The sequence below is a fragment of the Akebia trifoliata genome, chromosome 16 (assembly GCF_017979445.1).
Source record: "Akebia trifoliata isolate Shusen 1 chromosome 16, ASM1797944v1, whole genome shotgun sequence".
Classification (NCBI taxonomy): domain Eukaryota; kingdom Viridiplantae; phylum Streptophyta; class Magnoliopsida; order Ranunculales; family Lardizabalaceae; genus Akebia; species Akebia trifoliata.
In genome coordinates, this window is record NC_141390.1 from 9,271,619 (window position 1) to 9,277,618 (window position 6,000).

The following is a 6,000-nucleotide window of genomic DNA, read 5'->3' on the forward strand; positions in this document are numbered from 1 at the left end:
AAGTTAGTAAATCTTGAAAAGTAAATAATAGATTATGAAGAGTAGATAATTACCTGATAGAGGCCATGAAAAATTCAATTGAAGCCCAGATCAGCATTGGCCCAGTCCTTGGGAGAGATGGATGGGAAGAGTAGAGAGGTAACGACGACAGGGTTCTTCACTCCGCAGCTCTTATTGTGAACATAAAAACAGGACCAAAAGTCATTATTTTATCTCTTATCCTTGAGGAAGGCCCCACGACCCCTCTAGGAGAATGGAACTTCCTCCAAAGGAGTCCTATAATAACTAGGACCTCTTCTTCAGACTCTTCTAAAGGGAAAGGACTCTTCAAACTTTGCCTTATTAGCATGCGCCTCTTACACGACTGAATATCAATGACAGGGTGCTGCTCTCTGGTAGTGTCTGAGCTTTGCACTATTTGAGCCCGAATCTCCTTAGGAAGCTCAGTAGTAGCAATACTAACAGCAATAGTAGCAAAAGAAGAAATAGAAGCAGGAGCACCTTGCTCCCCACGCACCAGTGCCAAATGGCATACTTCTCTTGTGAGGATGGAGCCATGAAGGGCCACATTTTTCTTTTTCTTACCCTGGTTGAAGGACGAAGTAGCCCTGATGGCAGGAAAAAAGGAGAAAAGGAACTTTGAGATGTCAATGTCTATGGTATTGGAGGATCCTGAGAGAATTTGAGGTGAAGAAATACCAGAAACAGAGGCCAAGGGAAAAGGGAGGTCATCCAGGATCTATTTGGCCTGATCAAAGGAAACTTGACCAGATAAGGCCCATCGTACAAGTGGTTGAGGCAAAACATAAGAAGGAAGACAAATCTAATCTTCCATCGCTACCCCTTCTATAGTTCTGGTTTGGAGGTCCACTACCAATTGCCTCAGTAGTGGTAAGGGTAAAAGAATTTGTGATGAGAAAGAAAACAAAACTTAGAATTAGATTAAGTTACAGACATAATCAAAGAGTGAAACATAGCTAGGAATCCAAAAGCCACTCTTATCCTAGAAGGTCTGAGGGACTCTAAATCCCTCATGAGGAATGCTAGGAGAGAACTACCAGTTCCCAGAGACAAACATGGGGTACTTATACCACCCTTTATCAATACTGGGAGAGAAGAAGTCAGTGCCACTACTACACCCTTGGAAGACAGTAAATAATACCCCGGGAATTGGGGGATAGCCTTTAGATTATATTAGGAGCCATCTTCTCCATAATCTCCATCAGATGGTAGAAGTTGCTAGACATTTGTCTTGGGCCTTGATTTATTTTACTCAGTACCTTCTTGAAGAATGATGAGAGAGAGAAACTAAGGCCAGCTTTAATTTAGTCGACGTAAACCATAATCTCCTCCTGATAGCATTCGCCGAGGTCCTTGCAGACTTGAATAGACACAGAGGCAGGGATATAGAGTCCACTCTGAAGTTGGGTCAAGCTAGTAGTGATTGAGAAATTAAGTTTGCAGAAAGCAGAAGAAAAGGAAAGAACATTACCTCAGTCTAAAAGAGGTAAGAGTAGTAGTGAAGTAGAAAGAAAGAGAGAGAGTTTTTCATAGAATGCAGAAAGACGAGATCATAGAGAGCAATAGTATCATAAAATGGAGAATGAACACTAAGTCTCTAATTTATAAGAAAAAGTAAAGGAGTAGATACGCCTGAGAGGACAACCTAAATCCAATCTAAACATCAGAGTTTGGGGTTAGTACTGATAATAGTGGGGTACGTGGATGGACACAAATGAAGATCGATTCGTCTTAGCAGTCAGAGATGATTTTAAACAACATTGCATTAATACGTCGATTCATTAAGAGCATAACTAACTATGGATAGTCAAGGTAGCCAATGAAAAAGAGGATACGTGTCTTAAGAAGACAGAGAGATTTCACATCTCCTCAAGAGGAGGTAATTGTAGGGGAAATAGTGGCACAATTATCTAAGTCGTACATGTTTTCAAGCCGGTTAAGTGGTACCATGCACAGATCAGCATACGGGCGCTACCCAACAACAGGACAGGTCAAAATAGAGATCTCCCTAACTTGGCTAGAAAGGTAGAATAACATTAAGTAAGACCTGGTCTACCAAGCAGGACAGACCAGCTCAAATATTACCTGTAATCTTAATATGCGCATGTCAAGCACAAAGATCTCAGAAGAGATCTCCCCAATATAGTATATCCAATCCAGAAGATCCCCATCCCATTTCTAGATCTAAAGAATCAAGGGATTCCTTGGGATCACCCCCGTGAAAGGGGAAAATCCTAATTCATAGCAAGGATCCATAAATAGAACGATTAACACAGAAGAAAGAATCTTTTGGCAAATTGGAGGTCTAACCATTTCTTTAGACTATTCATTTGCTTCTCTAACTTGAACATCAGAGAGTTTTGGATATATATCACGCCGACAAAAAAAGGGAGGTGTCAGGAGCTACTTCGGATCTATGAGGCAGAGTCCATTAGCATCGTTTACAGGATTCTAACCACACAACTATGATTCGGAGCAAATCCATAAGTCCAACATTTCCGTGAGGAAGAATTTTATGAGTGATTGTAACTAAAAATAGTGAGAAGATCTTATCATCCCTCGTGTACCAAGCAATTTTGTTGAATGAACTTGTGTGCACTTTAGTTTGATTTGTGTTTTTAAATGTCAATGTTGTTTCTCATGGCCAATTTTATCTATAAAGCTCTTGGTCATGGGTTACATCATGGCTCCAACACGGGTTACCATCCTAGCTCATTGAGTCACCATTGACTATTACTAACATCCAACCTACCTGATCAAACTTATGGTTTCCCAACCACCACTGAACCATTGTCACAAAGTCAGAGTACTATGGGTTTACAACGACAAAGAAGAACTTCGAAAAAAATGTGAAACACAAGAAAAAAATTGAGAAAAAATGGGAAGAGAACAATGAAACATAGAAGATAAATAATATATATCAAATTTTTTGAAAATATTTATATCTTTTTCTTATGATGGGGTGTCTGAACCAATGTTCGAGTAGGGGGACCAGAAGGGCCAGGGCCGAAGCCAAGGCATATGGGTCCCTCCCCCAGGCACATGCAACACTCGCACATCGCACATGCCGGGTAAGTGATCATGGTGCAATTTCACAGGTGGCCCCAAAGAAATATTGCTCATGCTGGGTATCAAACTAATAACCTACAAACTCTTACCGCTTATTGGATCCAAAATTGCTAATGAGCAACTAAAAAAAAAATGTATGTATCTAATAATACATATGACATATTTTTATTTATTCTTTGTCTCCAATATGATATGTTCTCAAACATAATTATACATGTTATGATGCCAAAAAAAAAGTTTACTCATCAACATATCTTTTATTCGAAATGATATATTACTTAAAAGGATGAAAATTCATAACATCAAGATATTATCATCCCATATTTTTACATTTATGAGTCAACAAATTCTATTATAAATCAAATTGCTCAATAAAAAAAATAAAGTATATGTAAATATGTAGGATTTGAAACCTTTGAGGAGGTTTGAGCTCATCTATGCAGATTTAGGAGTTGCCACCATTCAATTAAAGTGTTAATGGACAATACAAAATGATTTTTTTAAATCTGCTTTTCTTGACTTGTAATGACTTACATATCCAAAGGATAAGGGGAAAAGGTTTACCTAGGAAACTAAGGTAAGGAGATTTGGTTGAGGGATAAGGAAGGAGTTAAGCACCTTGTCCCTTTCATCCTAAGATGGTTACTGATAGTTGACGAAATGGTGAGATTGAAAAACTCTTTTTTTTGGGTTTCAAAAATAGATGGAGTTATAAAGAGAATTAGAAGACAAATGAACCATAATCTAATTTTAGAAAATAAAAGATTTAAACTAATGATCAAACTAAAATAGAAAATGTTGTCTGTTGGAATTTTTCTGAGCCTAAGATTTTTGTGGAAATTCACATGGATTTCATCTTCTTGGATCTCAAGGCTCTTTGAAAGGGTTATGTACTCACTTAGGGCATCCTTTTATTTGTTTAGCCTTTAAGAGGTGTCCATGAGTTAGACACCATTATGAAAATACTAGAGGCCTTATGCATGAGCGGTGTCCTCTTTGGGACTGCTTTTCTTAGTTTAGAGAGTTAGGTGTAGATCTTGGTAGATCCTCCACCTTTAACCCTTAACCATTTTAGAGAAACACATTATGATGTGTGTGAATATGATATATGCATGTAATGAACTTCGAAATAAAAATTTACCTCCAAGGAAGGATTACTCTCTAGTTTTTAAGACATTAGGAAAGAAATAAAGAAAATGACTATTATTTGAATTTAAATTTGTAAGAAATTAAAGAAAATAAAAACATCTATAGTAAGAATTTAAAATTTGAAAATAAAGTAGATAAACAAGAAACAATTACTCTAATGCTCCCATATATTTTACTAAGGGCTTATAGGGGAGATTACCTCTAGGGGGTTTTACTCTCTACCTCCAAGCCTTAAACTAAAGAAAACTAAGATCTATATTGCTAAAAGTAAGAAAAGTTTTAAGATAAATTTTCTTATATATAAAGAGGGGAGTAGGGAGAAGTGGGAAAACTTAGAGAGGGGATTACACAAAAATTCAAAAAATTATAATTGCACCACACCTTGGTCTCTTATTCTTCTTTTTCTTGGTTAAAGCTTTTTGGGTGTTTGAGAAATGATTTGGATAGAATTTTTGTAGACTAGAGAACTTTGAGGAAAGACTTGGACAGAATTTTAGATCATTTGAGCTCCCCTTTTTTTTTCCTTGGAAGGATATCTTATTTATAGGATTTTAGGACACCCTTGGGGATAGATTGATCCTAAATTTTCAAGTTCTTAATATTTTCACTATAAACTTAATTAAATACTCCAATTATCTCTCTTCTTCTTGGCTTTGATCATTTTTCACTCACATATGGGTTTTACCAATGGTAAAGGGATAGATTAGTAAAAGGCCAATAGTTTTTAGAGAATTCTTTAAGTGGGGTAAAATGGTCCTAGACCTTAGGCTTTACATCAAATCCTAGAGATCTAAGCTAGATGGCATGTAATTTGGTGGTAGGATTTTGGAAATTCTAAAGATCTAGCCTAACTTGCTCACAAACAACCCAGAGCTAAGATAATCTTTACTCACAAGTTCTAGATAATTCTCTTGGTAGGGTAAAATTATCACAAACCATAGAACTTGGTAAAATTACATTGAATCTTTTATGATTGAGGATAAGCTTGGGGGGCATAAGGGTAAACTATCATAATTTGATTATAACAAGATGGGGTTAAGGTAGTAATTACATTAATGTGGAGATCAATCTTGACTAAGAGTCTTTATTAAAATAAATGGCTAATACCAAGAAGACCAAAATGGTGGGATTATTAGAAAGTTAATAAAATGATAAAAGAGTAAAATCGAAGGATCTCTTGATAGAAAAGTCATTGAGGACAGGGTTTAAATTATAATTTTCCTTAAGAAAATTTAAAAACATATGGGCTTATAACTGCTTAATAGAATTGACTTTGGGGGAAGCAAGGTTGGAACAAATTTATGCCGGGCTGTATGTGACCCCCATAATAGGCAAAATATCTTTTTGGTTGTGGGTTACCCTTAGCTAGACAAAAAAAAAAAAATACATTGGCCATAAGTGAGGTACGACCATGTCAAAAAATGGCCTCGCCATGGATCACCTACGGCTAGGCTTGAATTTGAGACTTTGAAAATGGCCATTGGGCCTGATGTTTACTTGAAAGTTGGGTTTTAAAGTCCTCTTGAAAAATACCTTGGTCAATCCCATGATCGGAGTATGACAGGGATTAGACCTAAAATTCTAGGCTTTTTGGTTTGATTTATGACTCTTGAAGCTTTCAAAAATGATAAGTTTAGTGATGTGATGAAGGGCTCTTGAACTATTTGACAAAACAAATGATTTGAAAGTAAAAAATTTCAATATGTGTTCACTTCGATAAGTTAACTTTGCTTTTTAAGTTGATAGAACTTTCTAAGACTG